Source organism: Bos javanicus, chromosome 16 (genome assembly GCF_032452875.1).
Source record: "Bos javanicus breed banteng chromosome 16, ARS-OSU_banteng_1.0, whole genome shotgun sequence".
Taxonomy (NCBI): domain Eukaryota; kingdom Metazoa; phylum Chordata; class Mammalia; order Artiodactyla; family Bovidae; genus Bos; species Bos javanicus.
The window spans coordinates 81,494,911-81,510,457 of record NC_083883.1 but is presented as its reverse complement, the minus strand read 5'-3'; the positions used below and the strand labels follow the sequence as shown (position 1 = coordinate 81,510,457).

Sequence of the window (15,547 nt, the reverse complement as noted above, 5' to 3'; positions counted from 1 at the left end):
CACCAGGTTCATTTGGCAACTCACGCCCCAACACACCCTATCGCTGCCAGAGGGGTCCCCGTGGCCTCCAAATCCTCAGGGGCCACGGCCAGCCCACCCTGTGGGTGACAGCTCCCAAGCCAGCTCCCGCCTCCTCCCATCCAGCCCCCTCCCACAGCCCTGATGCATCTGAATCTTTCTATCCTCTGCCTTCCGCACACCTCGGTGCTCCTTCTCTTCCCTCTTAAGACACATGTGTTCTGACCTCATCGTATGACTTGTGGGACCTCAGTTCCCTGACCAGGGACTGAACCCAGGCCCCTGGCAGTGAGACCATGGAGTTCTAACCACTGGTCTGCCAGGGAATGCCAAGACACGTCTTAATGTGTTAAGAATAATTACTGATATATTAAGGGCATCTTACCACCTTACTCGTTATCACGTAAGTAATACCTGGATACGCTCTCCTTGTAAAAACAACCCCAGCAACACAAACATACGGGAAGAATTAATAAGCCCCTGGGTGACTCTCTTCCAGCAGGAACCACTGCTACAGTTTGGAGACTTTCCAGAGCTCTCTGAAAACATTTCATACAGGTATTAGTACAGTGCTCATAGAAATACATGGTTTTGTGGGGCATCTTTTGCCATAACTTGGATCACAGTGTGCAAATTGTTTTGCAAATTTTATTTCTGTTAATGCAGAGCAATAAGACCCTGCAATGGCGTCGTGTAGGCTACTAGCTCCTGTGCAAGTTCCGGGTGGAGAAACGCTGTATCTTACTGAGGTCTTGAGAGTCTAGCTTGGGCTCTGCTGTCTGTCACATGGGCAAAACTGACTATACAATTTTCAGGGGCTTGTGTGAAAAAAATGTGGGATCCCGTGTTTAAAACTTGTTAGGAATTTGAAGATGGCAACAGCAAAGCATTAAAGTGCACACGGATCCTCCTCAGTGTGGGGTCTGTGTGACCACACAGGTCTTCTGCCCACGAAGCTGGCCAGCCTGTGGGTGCTCTGAGTCCACGCGTCCTCTGTCCTGACCACGGACGTTCTTGCTGCGACTGCCACCTTGGGCCCTGTCCCTGGAGTCCGTGTCCAGCTTTCCGAAACTGCGCTCTCTGCTCCAAGGCCAGAGTCCTGGGCCTTCTGCCTCCAGCACCAGCAAACTCCCGTGGTCCGTGCCTGCCGGTAAGCATTTCCGAGGGGGTCCCCACAAAGAGCGGGAGTGCTGGCAACATCGCCCCGAGCCTCAGGTGAGGGTCCTGTGGGAGGTGAGGTGCACGAACCGCCACCCGAGAGCCCCGAGTTCGAGTCCAGCCCTCCGGCTCAGCTGCTCCGGGTCCCGAGTGGTGCACAGCTGGACTTCCTGGGACCCCAGTTTCCACCTCTGCTGAAGCAGAGAATGAGGTCTGACATTCTCCCAGGCCACGCCAGATCTGCACAAAGGTGACGCTAAGGGGCTGGCATGGTAAAAACTGACTCAGCTACCCATTTCATGCTCGAGACAGGCCTGAGGCAGGCACCGCTCTTTCCATGTCACAGACAAGGGAGTTGAGGCGCATTAAAGCAACGGAAAGAGGAAGTGTCCAGGGGCGGACGCGTTCTAGAGCCCACTGTGGTCACGGCTGCACACCTCTGCAGACACAGCACAAGCCATGGACCCGCAAGCTGACGGGGTGAACTTTCAGTATGTCAGCTACACCCCACAAAGCCGCAGGAGCAGAGAGAAAGAAGGAAGCGTTTGCAGCCGGAGTGGGGGGGGCGGGGGGGTCGCAGAGCGCGGCCGCCCCACCCCCTCGCTCTGCGCCCACGAGCCGGGAGCGTGGGCTGAGCCCCGGGCTGCCCGCCTGCGAGTCCACCTCCAGCGCCAGCTGGCTGGAGGACTCGGGCAAGACCGCGGCCTCAGTTTCTTCACATGTAAAACAGAGACGAAGATGAGAGCGCTGTTACGGGCTCAGGGCAGCGGCTGCCCCCAGCAGAGCTCTGCGGCCTGGACTGTGATGACCGTCTCAGATCGGCTCCAGCCAGAGCCGGGCGCCCGAGAGGGGACCGCCTCCGTGCCCAGCCCATTCATGCCCGGCAGGCCCTCTCCTCCCGGCATCTGGAGAAGCCATCTTTGGGCAGACGGGGGACATAGCTCACTTCCTGAGATGGAGAGCAGCATCTTCCCGCAGGCGCCTTCAGGACCCCAGGAGCTCAGACCATCGACACTGGGCCTGAGGCTGGGTGGCCACTGAGGGCACACCAGCCACACCCACGTGCCCCCACCCACGGGCGTGATGCCTCCCCCCTACCTCACAGGTCAGGCCGGAGAGGACAGGGCTTGTTAGCAGACGGTCAGTCTGAGCACGGAGCACACAGGCGGGTTGGGGGGTGGGGACGGCGTCAGACGTGTTTTCTGTCTGACACCCACGTGTCTCCTGTATGTACTTGGCCCGTGGGACCCACCGTCTCCCTTCCGCTCTCTCACTGAACACCCACCCAGGCCCTGCTGGGGGCGGGGTCCCCCGGTGTCACCTGCTCACCGATGAGCACACAGAGGTTCTGGCAAGGGCTGGCTGAATGTGGACTCAGTCCTCTGATGCCTGGTATTTTTCCACTGTCCTTCTGAGGAGGAAGCCAGAGAGTCACTGTGACGCCGTTGATCCCGTGCTCAAGGAATAAAGGCACGCGCTGTGCTTCCACCCCTGCCCTGCAGACCGCCCTGCACGCCTAACAAGGTACAGCAGGCCTCGCGGACCACGCTGGGTGTGGGCGCTCTGGCCCTGCAAACCCCTGGGGTCCCAGATGTAACACCAGTGAGCATCAGTCCTCAGGGCTCAGGGGGCAGGAGGCGGGCAGGGCCGCAGGAAATCAGGCCGGACCTGCAAGTGCCTCTCAAGCCACTCTGAGGCTGTGGGGGTGACAACAGGCTGTTGGGCTGACTTTTTAAAACCCATTTGTCACATTGACGTTAATCCTCTTGTTAACAATCTCCTGCCCTGATTCAGATCAGCCCTAAGCTGGATGGAAGAAGGGGCCAGGGCAGCTGTGGGGCTTAAGGAGTCTCGGGGAGGTCAGTAGCGTTTGGAGGACTCCTGGGGTGGGGGAGGGGTGGTGCTGAGCCTGAATCCCACTGTCTCCCTAGTGGCAAGCCACTCCACCAGGCACCACTCCACTCCCCTCAGCCTCCTCTCCCGGCAGCCAGGCCCTTGCTTTTCTTCTTATTGATTTTCATATTTAAGGAAAATCCATTTGCTTGATTCAGAGCAACTGAGTCATCATGGGGTTTGGAGGAGAAGTGCTCACAAGGCAGGCGCTTGGCAAAGGCCTCTCCTGGGCGGGGCGGGATCTCGCTGCCCACCCAGACGAGGCTGCATCCATGGTCCCGTGGCTCCCCACACGCGGCCCTGTCCCGCCATCTCACTGCCCACCCAGACGAGGCTGCATCCACGGCCCTGTGGCTCCTCACACGCGGCCCTGTGGCTCCTCACACGCGGCCCTGTCCCACCAACTGGGCTCACATAGCTTCCGCCCCGCAGCAACTCAGGCTTGGTCCGCTCCTCCCTGCTCCCGTCTGTCCACGTGCTTCACCGTCGAAGGTCCACACCAGGACATGGAGAGCAGGGCTGGGGACTGGTATGATCAGCCACTCACAAATGGGAGGGAAATATTGACCCCACAAGGGAAGAGACTTCATCCTCAGGAAACCAGGGCTTTTGCCTTCTCCCCCATTCAGCACCCTGGGAACAGCATCTTCCTGACAGACCAGTGTGGGCGGGGCCGAGTGCGTCCTCAGGGTGAACTAGAGGGCCGCTCAGGGTCTGCTGTGTGGTCCTTGGTCCCCAGGCCTCAGAGGCAAGGAGCTCAGCCAGCCTATCCTGTGAGCCTTTGAGACAGGACAGTGCTTCTTCTAAAAGAACCAGGCTCCCCTTTGCAGGCCGGGGGACCTGTGAAAAGCGAGAGATGCCAGTTAGCCCATCCCTGAATGCCAAACTGGATGCAGGCTTGCAGGACTGAGAGGTCAAAGAAACACCAAGGCTTCCCAAGCAGTGCCAGGTACTATTCTGCATGTGCCGCCTAGATTATCATGCTTAATCCTCCCAACAACTGGACGAGATGGCAACTGTTATTACCCCATCTGACAGATGAAGAAACCAAAATGGTCAGAAAGAATCCGTTCAGGTTCCCATGGCTGGTGAGGAGCAGACGGACTTGAGCTGGGCACTCTGCCTTTACATCCACTCAGCCATTACATCCTCAGGGCAAGGACTCGCCTGTGTGTCCCTCTGGGACAGTCTCTCTGTCCCTCTCCCCACCAGAACAGACAACTCATTCTTTCATAGGCAAAAAAGACATCACAATTGTTTTCTCTGATCAGTTTAGAGCTTCCTCGATGTCACAGGCAGCCCACCGCCTCCTGCGCCTTTATCACCCTCTGTGTGCTCAGCCACTGTGACCCGAGTGACTGGCTGGCCATGGCTGGGCAGAACTCTGCTGACCCTCTGCCCGCAGCGGATGTTGCAGGCGGACGTTCGGGGACCTCCCAGGGACCTGGCCCCTGACAATGTCAATCTGCCTGTTCTTTGGAGCTGGCCGCCTCTGGTCCCAGGCTGCTGGCTCCTTGATCCCACAGCTGCCTTTCTCAGGGGCCAGAGGCTCCAGAAGCTGAGGCCACCTGACCTCCGCGAGCCTCCCGGGAGGCACGCGGCCTGGCCCCTACTCCAGCCGGTCTGAGGGTCCACTCGTTTCCTTTCCCCTTCCTGCCCTCCTCCCCGTCCCAGGCCCTAGAAGGAGGCGGGACAGGCCAGGGTCAGGAGGTGGGATGGAGTCCAGGCGGGAGTTTCACTGAGCACAGCTACTTGCCAGGCCCTGCTTGAGTCTCCCCGCCCCTCTGCCCCCGCGTCCCACGCCAGACCTAGGGGCAGAGAGGAAGGAAGGGGGCCCCGGGGGAAGGGCGGGGGGCGACCCATCTGTCCCGGCGCCTCCGGACGGCTGACGGCGGGACGGCCGCAGCCCGAGGGCGCGCGGGGCGGGGGCGGCGGGTACCCCGGCCTAGGAAAGGCCCGATTGTGCGGAGGCTTCCTGCCCCCCACCCAGCTCCGCCTTTCTGCGGCCGCGGAGGCGGGACGGAAGGCGAAGGCAGGAAAGGGTTACGGGAATAGCTTTCCAATGACAAAGTCTGGAAGGCCCCGGCGCCTCCGCCCCTCTGTGGGTTCGACTGGCACAGCGCGGGGGGGAGCGGGCGCTCGGCGGCGCAGCCTCCGCCCCTGGCCCGGGGAGGCAGCCGGCGTGTGCCCGGGGCAGCGGGTCAGCAGGCTCCGCCCCGCGCCCGGCCGGGGACGCACTTTGTTCGGGATGCTGCCTCTCTCCGCGTCATGGGCCCGGCGCCGGCGGCTGCCCTAGTGCCACCCGCGGCCGCAGCGTGGACGCCGAGACTCCACGGGGCTCGACCCGGCGCGGGAGCCCGAGAACTTTCTTGCGGCGCGGTCCGGATGCGCAGCTGTGCGCGGCGGCGGCGCGGAGCCCGGGCCCCGGGGCGCAGGCGCGCGGGTGAGTGGCCGGCGCGGGGACCGGGCGGTCGCCGGGCGGGGCCGGGGGTCCTGTGGGGCTGGGCACGAGTCCCGGGAGGTGGTCTTGCGCCCGCGGGAGGCTGCGCGCGGGGAGCGGGAAAGAAGCTGGAACAAGCACCCGGGAAGGTCCCCGCGGGGCTGCGCGTCTGTGCAGGAGTCGGCTGGTCGGGGGCCGTCCCGGCCCACCCCGTCTGGGCCGCGTTTTCTTTCCCTTGTGGTGTAGTTGAAAGGCTGTTGAGATCCTACGATCAGAGATACCGGGCGCTATGTTACTACACACACAGGCACACACAGGCACACACACGCACCCTGCCGACATCCTCTTCCATCCCAGCAGAGCGCGGTGAACAGCCGGGCAGGTGACCTTGGCGGCTGTTCCAGAAAGCGTTCCCTGGCTCCGGGATGCGCAGAGAAGTGCCCTCGGGCCAGTCCTCGGAGGCCGGCCTTGGCGCGCGCCTGAGATGGCTTCCCGGAGCCGCCGGACTCAAAGCCCACCTAAGGGTGTGTGGTCCCTGTGGTCCCCTTCTGTGTTCATAGCCACGGAGACTGGGCGAGGATAAGGAGCCGGACGGGTCTGCTCGGGCCCAGAGGGGAGGCGGAGGGGCGGGGTGCAGGAGTGACCCCCGCCCGGCAGACGGGCTCCTCGCCCCAGCGCAACTGAGGAACCTCACTCGGCCTGGGGGAGTCAGGGGACTTTGTTAAGAGATCCTGGGGCGCAGCCGGCGCCGCGTCCGGGCCGCGCATCCCCGCGGCAGTGCCGTTTATCTGGCTTCCTGTTTCAGCTGTTGGGACACCATTGGCTCGTTCAAATTCAATGCTGAGGAGCCTGCGGCCTTGTTCGAGCCGCAGAAGCAGAGAGTTTGCCAGGGTTTGCCTCTTGTGAGCGTCTGGTTCTCCAACGCGGTGTCCCCTGCAACTCACTTCTAATGGGGCCGCTGCCTTCGCACAAAGAACCCTCCCCGAGTGGGCGGAGCTGCGGGTCCCTGGACCTGGGCTCCCTTCAGGTCAGGCAAGAGGACTCCAGCCTGCTTATGCATGCTTTGTTTTTCTTCCTGCTTTGAGTTTGGGTTTGTGAGTCTTTGGGATTAAACTTGGAAATGAGACCAGGAATCACAGTGACTGGGTTTCCTCCCCAGACAAAGCGGCACAGAAGTCTGGGCTTTCAGCAGCGATTTGGGGGGAAAGTTTTTGATCTGTTTGTAGTTCTGTGTCAGCCTGTGTTGCTCACTCCCTGGATAACCTGGGGGCGGGTCGTTCCTCATGTCCATACTGGGGAGGACACATGAGGCTGTTCTGATCGGTGCTCCAGCCTCTAGTTTCCCGAGCTGCCCAGGTTTAAAGGGAACAGCCCCTCCCACTGAGCTCCCCGTGGGGGCGTTTCACATTCTGCTCTGTGTGTTTATCTGCCCTCCTGCCAGCTTCTGTCTGACCACCTATAAGGCCCAGCACCTACCAGGCACCTTGTAAGTGTTTTCCTTCCCTTCCCAAACCCGGCCCCCTCCTGAGCCCATGGCAGCGTCTGGCGTCAGCCCAGCTCTGGCCCCAGAATGGCCTGGAATAGAAACATCTCTTGTCCATCTTTTAAAACCCTTCTCTCTTCCTCTTTTCATTTTCCATCAGTATCACTTCCCTTCTCTTTTAAAGTTCTTTTGACTTCTTAATGGGTTTGGCCTTTAGGAAAATGAGTCAAAGGGGTCTCTTCCCATGCTGGCCCCTGCCCTGCCCACCCTCCCATCCACAGAGGGCACTCGGGGGCCCCTGGGAGGGAGCAGAGCGGCTCCAAGCCGCCCTGCCGGGCTGCAGACACAGCCAGGCAGGCAGGGCTCCCTTGTGCTGGTCCAGGGCACCTTCTCTCCCAGCCAGTCACCTGTGTACATCAGAGCGTCTCTCTTCCTGGTGTCTCCATCCACAGAGCTTAGCAGGTGTCACACAGGTGTAGGCAAGAGAGAGGAACAGAAACAAGGGAAGGGAGACCATCTCCATGGTGGAAGCAGCCCCCAACTCTGAGAGTCTCGGGACCACAGAGAGGGAACTGGGAGATAACACTTCATCTTTCTGGCCCTGAGTCACTAAATCATCTTTAGAAACACCTCTAGTTCCGTCTTCAACTTAAAAATCCCCACCAACTTCTCAAGTGGAAAACACCCCGCTAAGAACAATTTTTTGGGCCTGCTTTGCTCCTCCCTGCTCTGGGGAAGGCTGATTCAGGTCCCGTTTCCTCCAATGGGCTTGGGATTTTGCTCCCAGTTTCCTGTGACTCTTGAGACATGAAGGGAGCTGGATGGCTCCTGGGTCCAGAGACCCAGGCTACTTGGGCCTCCTGTGGGTGTAGCCCACGCCTCCTGCCCGTCCGTCCCCATCAAGCGCATTTGCTCTCTTTGGTTGTAATGAGATGCGCTAACAGGCATGAAAAATTAAAGGAGCTGACACAGGCTCCCCCAGCAAGGACCGTGAATAACGAGATGTTTCCACCTCAAGAGGCCGCCAGACTGCCCTGATGCTCAGACCTCAGACGCTCTGAAAGCGTTCTTAAGTGGCGTTGTTTTCTTAATGTCTTCTTTGGATTATTCACTGCCAGCGTACCGAATTGCCGCTGACTTTTGGGCTCTGATCTTGTCCCCTGAAACATTTGTTTCTTCGCTCTTGTGGCTTCTGTGTGTGGATTCTTTGGGATTTTCTATAGGTAGGGTCGTGTCAACAGTAGAGATAGATGTACTCCTTTTCCGTGAAGATGGCTTTTATTTCTGCTTCTCCCCTAATCGCCCCGCTGGAACCTGCCGTGCAGAGCTGAGCGGCCACGGTGAGAGCCGGCAGCCCCGACCTGTTCCTGATCTGAGAAGGAAGCTTTCAGTCCTTACCACAGATTACAATATTTGCCGTGGGTTTTTCATAAATGCTGTTTGTTGTGTTGAAGAAATCCCTCCTAATCCAACTTTTCTCAGTGTCTTTTATCAAACACGGGTTGGATTCTGTCAGATGACTTTTTCTGTATCAGTTGAGGTTGTCGTGTTTTCTGGTACGTCACACTGATTGTTTCTATTGGGTTGATGTTCCCTTGAGTTCCTGAGAAAAATCCCTCTGAAACATTTTTTTTTTAACTTTCATTTCTTTTATGTAAAAAACTGAAGAAAATTTGACCAAGTGCTAACATTTTGTAGTTGGGTGGGTTGGTGCATGTTTATTATATTCTTCTTTATAGTTATTAAACTTTAATGTTAAAACTTTATTGGGGTTCAATATATATAACATAAAATTGACCACTTAATGACTCTAAGCAACCGTTCTGTGGCACTGAGGACATCCCTGCTGTCGTCACTGCCGCCACCAGAGCTAGGGCTCCTCTCTGTAAACGGCCGCCTCGCACGCTCCTCCCTTCCCCGCCCGCCCCCACCGACCTGCTTTCTCCTGTGAATCTGAATACTTTGTAAAAACTAGAAAGGTCAGGACTTGGAGGCATCAGGGGGTTAAAGGACCCCACCCCACCTCCAAAGGGAGCATCTTAGAAGGGAGCGTCTGACTCAGGTCTTCCTGACTTAAAAACAGTGTGCCAACCACTGTCCCCACGTCAGAGACACGACCAGCCCAGGTGTGCACACGAGCTCACCCAGGCGTAGACAGCAGCTCACCCAGGTGTAGACAGGAGCTCACCCAGGTGTAGACAGACAGGAGCTCGCCCAGGTGTAGACACGAGCTCACTCAAGTACAGACGTGAACCGACTCTGGGTCTTCCGGGGGCCGGGAGGACACAAGGCCACCCCGGCATGAGCTGTGTTTCTCTGGCTCGGTGGCAGCCTCACTGGGACCTCAGACAGGACGGGTCCCGGGGCTTCCCTCAGCTTGGAGGTGGCTGCCTCGGTGATTCTGGAGACAGTGAGGGGGAGTAGCTGAGCCGATTTCCTCCCCGGAAGCCCGGGCTGGTCACTGCTTGCAGTGACGCTACTCCTCCCCGTCTGGACAGTAAACTGACCCACTTTTCATCCCTCCCCAGATTTTAAAGTCCATTTGTAAACAGAATAAACACCAACTTCTGTAGAATTAAACTCAGAGCTGGAAAGAACCATGTCTTGGAGCCCCGTATTTGCCTTCCAGACATCACGGGCACCTCTAAACCCTCCCCCCAGGGTCCTCAGGCCGGGACCCCTCTGTGGCCTGGGAACCCCCGCAACGGTGTGCTGAAACTGCCTGGTTCTGATGTGGACGCCCTGTTAGGCTTCCTCTTGGATTAATCTGTGGTGGGCATGACTGCCACCCGCTGGTGGAGATCCCAGGTAAAGGGGCCTCCCCGATGCACCCCCGAATGAAGCAGGGCTAGCGGTAAGCCGAGCGGAACAGTGTGGCAGCCATTTAGGGTCTGGACGTGGTGCCGGGCGTGGCCCCGGGCTCTTCCTCCAACCCGTCTCCTTCAGATCGCGCTCACTGGCGTGATCTCCAGAACCTTCTGGGAAGATGGGTGTCGTCACAGCAGGAACTTGACCGTGAAGCAAGGCAGATTGGGAGTCAAGGTTCAGGTCTTGACTTTGCAGCGAAGTCCTCGGCGTACGGTGGATAGTCCACAAATGTCCACCATTAGGGTCATACTCTGCCCCCGAGCTTGCCAGTGCCATCCACGGGACACAGGCAGACCCGGCCGAGGCCCTGCTTCTCCCCAGGATGGCATGGCGAAAACGCCTGTCTCCTAAGACGCTGCTCCCCACGCTCCTGGTCTCAGCCCGCCCCTTCCGTCACCATGATCCCCGTGGTCTGGCCAGGCTGGGAAATCCCCTGGGGGAGCAATTGGGTGGTGGGAGCCATGGAGCCTTCCCCTTCCCCGGGTCAGTCACCCACAGGCCAGCTGGGACCCCCCGCATCCGGGGGAGGCGGCTCTCTGCTCCCGCTCCTCCACGTGCCCTCCTTGGGCGTCATGGCTTGTCAGCCAGGCGAGGCCGCTGTCCCGCCGTGGGCGGTGCCCTCAGGAGCTGGGTGCAGCCGGAGGGCAGGAGGCCAGGGTGGCGGGCGTCCTTTGCTCCTTGCTGTTAGCGCTCCTCCCGCGCTCTGCAGGCCCCTAGTTTTGCAGACCCGGGCAAAGCGTGGAGTAGACCCTGAGAGGTGACTGTCACACCGGTGCTTCTGCCCAGCTCACTGGTGCAGATAATTGAGTTAGCTGGGCAGGAGGCTGGGCTCCAGGCGCCGCTGAGATGCCAACTGTTCTGTCTGCTCTCCTTGGACAAAGCAGACAGCTGACCTGCCGCCGGGCGCGGCCCTGGCTGGGACCCACCGGCAGCCGCCGACCTGGCCCCATCTGGGGCGGTTCTGGGGGTCTCGGCCCTCCCCCACACCCCGCCCACAACACACACACCCTCGGGGGACGGTGGCAGCTGTCAGGTCAGGGCTGGCCCCGATTCCTCGGCCCTGGGGGCATGGTGGGGCCTTCTGATGTGGGAAGGTTTTTTCCTGATAATGTTTCATTTTGAAAAGATGTCCAGTCAGTAGAGGCCAGTGACTGGCGCAGGGCACGTCTGGGCTCTGCCACAGTCTTGCTCCGAAGCTGCCTCCCTCTCCACCCGCCCTCCCACTCGCTCGGGCAGTCTCCCGAGCCACAGCCCACGCGCTACCCGAGGGCAAGGACCTACAGCCCACAGTCACCCCAAATGTCACCAAACTGACACGTGTGTCCCCCACAGTCACACGGATGACACTGACACACGTGTGTCCCCCACAGTCACACGGATGACACTGACACACGTGTGTCCCCCACAGTCACACGGATGACACTGACACATGTGTGCCCCCCACAGTCACACGGATGACACTGAACAGACACACATGTGTCCCCCACAGTCACACGGATGACACTGGGCTGACACACGTGTGCCCCCCACAGTCACACGGATGACACTGAACAGACACACGTGTGTCCCCCACAGTCACACGGATGACACTGATACACGTGTGCCCCCCACAGTCACACGGATGACACTGAACAGACACACATGTGTCCCCCACAGTCACACGGATGACACTGACACACGTGTGCCCCCACAGTCACACGGATGACACTGACACACGTGTGTCCCCCACAATCACACGGATGACACTGGGCTGACACACGTGTGCCCCCCACAGTCACACAGATGATACTGAACAGACACACGTGTGCCCCCCACAGTCACGTGGATGACACTGAACAGACACATGTGTGCCCCCCACAGTCACACAGATGACACTGACACACGTGTGCCCCCCACAGTCACACGGATGACACTGAACAGACACACGTGTCCCCCACAGTCACATGGATGACACTGACACACATGTGTCCCCCACAGTCACGCGGATGACACTGACACACGTGTGCCCCCCACAGTCACACGGATGACACTGGGCTGACACACGTGTGTCCCCCACAGTCACACAGATGACACTGACACACGTGTGTCCCCCAGTCATGCGGATGACACTGAACAGACACGTGTGCCCCCCACAGTCACACAGATGACACTGGGCTGACACACGTGTGTCTCCCACAGTCACACAGATGACACTGAACAGACACACATGTCCCACACAGTCACACGGATGACACTGACACACATGTGTCCCCCTCCACGGGCCGTGTTCACGTGCCCCAGTGCTCCCTCCAAAGGGCCGTGCCTCCTTCCACCTGCCCTGTTGGGGTCTGAGCTGTGGATTTCTCTCCCGGAAGAAGAACTGTGGTCACGACCCCTTACACTGGGCCAGGCGTGCCCTCAGGGCAAAGCGCTCTGAACTGAGCTCACAGCCTCTTAGTGAGATGGGCACTGGTCTTCTCCCCGTTTTACTGGTGAAGGAGCTGAGGGTCAGAGAGTTAACCAAACGGTCCCACCAGGACCAGCGGCTCCAGGCTGCATGCAAGTGAGCGTGTATTTGCAGAAAGTCTTGTACGTGTCTCTCGCGTTCCTTATCTTCCCCACCTTGCCTTGTGAGGCCTGCTGTGCCGCCCCCTGTCTCACCAAAGAGGAGAGTTGAGAGGGTACAGACCACACTCACCAGCCCCAACCCTGAGCGTGACCTGCACTGTCCTCCTGAAGCAAGTTAAGTCTGGGTGGTGGTCTCTGGGGAGTTAAGTGCGGGTGGTGGTCTCTGGGCGATGGAGCATCAGGTGTGGCCTTGGGGAGGGGGCAGGAGGGGAGGGACAGGGTCCCCAACACGCTTGTCTTGTTCAGGGGCGGTTCAAGAGTCTTGTCGAACTGTCCTAAAACAAGAGACCGAAACTCAAGACTATAGGTGGAAATAACCAGTTAAGAAGAATGAAAATCAACCTTTGGGAGGAAGAGACGCAGAAAGAAGTTCTTCTTTCCTACCATTTTGTGCTGTGCTGTCACTTCAGTGGTGTCCGACTCTTTGCGGCTCCTCGGACTGTAGCCTGCCAGGCTCCTCTGTCCATGGGATGCTCCAGGCGAGAATGCTGGAGTGGGCGCTGTACCCTCCTCCAGAGGACCTTCCCCACCCAGGGACTGAACCTGTGTCTCTTACCTCTCTTGCACTGGCAGGTGGGTTCTTTACCACTAGCGCCACCTGGGAAGCCCTCCTACGACTTGGTCGGATAACCGTGGGTGTTTTCTAAAGATGGCGAAACAGGGAGTCAAGTTATCGGCGTATCGTCCCGGGTCGTGTCGGTCATCCCCAGAGAGGTGGCCGTGGCGGCTCCCTGGGCCGCTGGGCACTCTCACCAGCCAGAGCCCTAGGACTCTGCACCACACTCTGCACCCCCAAAGGAGCACTGGTATTTTCGTTGTAAAAAATTTAAAAACACCTGTCAAAGTCTTTGGACATTGGCAATGCATTTCTTAGTCATTTAATGTAGGCTATTTCTTGGTAACCCTGAACCTCAGCAGAAACTATTGTGAAGTGAGAAAACATTTACCAACCACTTATTTTCAAATATAATGCATTTTATGAAAAGTAAATTTAATTATCGATTCAGTTGGCACGATGTTAGGATTTATAGATGCAGTCACTTCGGTTAATTTCAGTTTTTGCAGTTTTATTTTGTATTTTGGAACCTAGGTTCCCTTGCAGGCCTCTGAAAGTCTCCTTGACCCCGGGCCTTCTGTTTTAGAAGCTGGTGGGGCTGGTGAGTGCAGAGGTAGCCCTGAAGGACGTGCCGTGAGGGCTTGTGGCACGCAGACCCTCAGGGCACACTGTGTGCAGCTGTGGCCTGACCTTGTGCATGAAGCTGAGCCAGCCTGGAGCCCCACGGGGCTGGTCCCGCGTCCCCAGCTGCCTCTTTCTGAAGCCTGCCCTGTGGAAGTTCCTCTAGTTTTGTGAGCGGCCCCCGCAGGTTGACTTCCCATTCCAGGATCTTGTTTGCTCCCCCTGGTACCCCCGAGGAGGCAGGACCTACGTCCCCTTTCTGCAGATAGTGAAGCCAGGACCCAGAGAGGGTCGGACTCCATGGACATGAGTTTGAGCAGACTCCGGGAGATAGTAAAGGACAGGGAACCCTGGTGTGCTGCAGCCCATGGGGTTTCAAAGAGCCGTGCATGACTTAGCGACTGAACAACAATAACAGAGAAGGTAGGTAACTTGCCCAAAGCCACACAGCTCTAGGGAATCGGGTGTGCCTGGGACCCCTGTTCTTTGCGGCGCCCTGCCCCCAGCCTGCACAGCCCCGGTGGGCAGCGTCTTCAATGGCCTGTGGGCGTGAACCGCAGACCTCATGTCTGTTACACAGGGGCAGGACTCTCTCACATCGGCTTTTTACTAACTTTGCTATTACGTTTACTTTGACAAGTGCTTAAGATTTGTCCTCTAAGAGCAGCTACTTAACCTTATCATCCCTGCAGACTTCACCCAGTTAGTCTAAGAACACTGCAAAAGCATATATTTTGAGTTCTGTTTCTCATTTTCTCCTCAGAGTTGAAAATAACCATTTTGCATGAATTTAGTTGTGCTGTCTGGCGATGCAGTGAGCACTCTGGCCTGTCAGCTGGCCTGGAGCTGATGCCCCAGCCCTCCCGAGTCCCGTGAGCCCAGGTCTCTCCACTGCCACCCAGCTCCTTACCACGTGTCACCACAAGGCCTTGTCCTCTCAAGACCATGTCATCCCGAGTCACCCCATCTCCTCGTGCTGGCCGTGGCCCCTGGGGGGCCCAGAATGTGCCCCAGGGTTGGCGTGACTGGGGAGAAGGTAGAACGGGTCCCACAGAGCCAGCCACAGGGGCCAGGACACCCAGCCCCACATGCAGCGGAGACAGAGGCCTCCGTGTCTGGGTCTGGGAGGGGCGATGGGCCCACAGGGCTGGAGAGGCAGCCCAGGACGGAGGAGAGCCTGCTGGGCTGGACTTGGACCTGGAACAGCCTGAGGGTCCTGGCTCAGTTGGGTCAGGAAATCCTGGCTCACGGATGCCTCAGGGGACACAGTGGGGCATCCATAGCTGGGCGGTCACGAGCTTCTCTCCCCTTTGCTGGGTGGTCGTGGGTGTCCGTCCTTCTCCCAGGCGCCCGTCCCCTCTCCCAGGCACCCGTCCCCTCTCCCATCCCCTCTCCCGGGCGTCCGTCCCTCTCCCGGGCGCCCGTCCCCTCTCCCAGGCGCCCGTCCACTCTCCCGTCCCCTCTCCTGGGCATCTGTCCCCTCTTCCGTCCCTCTCCCAGGTGTCTGTCCCCTCTCCCGGCCCCCGGCCCCTCTCCCAAGTGCCTGTCCCTCTCCCGGGCACCCATCCCCTCTCCCAGGCACCCGTCCCTTCTTCCATCCCCTCTCTTGGGCGTCCGTCCCTCTCCCGGGCGCCCGTCCCTTCTCCCAGGCACCCGTCCCCTCTCCTGGGCATCTGTCCCCTCTCCTGGGCGTCTGTCCCCTCTCCCATCCCCTCTCCCAGGCCCCCGTCTGTCTCCCGAGCGTCCGTCCCCTCTCCCGGGCATCTGTCCCCTCTCCCAGGCATCTGTCCATCTCCCGGGTGCCTGTCCCCTCTCCCAGGTGGTCCTGGGCATCTGTCCCTCCCCCGGGCGGCCATGGCCATCCGTCCCCTCTCCTGCTCACAGGAGCCCCTACTCCTGGCTC

The 15,547-nt window shown here is 59.0% G+C and overlaps 1 protein-coding gene and 1 long non-coding RNA gene across 3 annotated transcripts in view; one reads left to right on the top strand and one right to left on the bottom strand.

Moving 5' to 3' along the window:
• Positions 1–650: 650 nt before the first annotated feature.
• Positions 651–4,924, bottom strand: LOC133228240 (uncharacterized). Of its 2 annotated transcripts, XR_009730143.1 has the most exons (3): positions 4,096–4,924; positions 3,484–3,909; positions 651–2,587 (listed from the first exon to the last, which is right to left on the bottom strand). It is a non-coding gene; the product is annotated as an uncharacterized LOC133228240 (long non-coding RNA). The 2 variants fall into 2 exon arrangements; XR_009730144.1 differs by having other exon boundaries at positions 3,484–4,924.
• Positions 4,925–5,428: 504 nt separating this feature from the next.
• The window catches only part of NAV1 (neuron navigator 1), a 199,191-nt gene continuing 189,072 nt past the window's right edge, over positions 5,429–15,547 (top strand). Inside the window, exon 1 of the mRNA XM_061383763.1 lies at positions 5,429–5,512. The gene's annotated coding sequence lies outside the window, so the exon portion shown is untranslated. The remainder of the gene's footprint in view (positions 5,513–15,547) is intronic.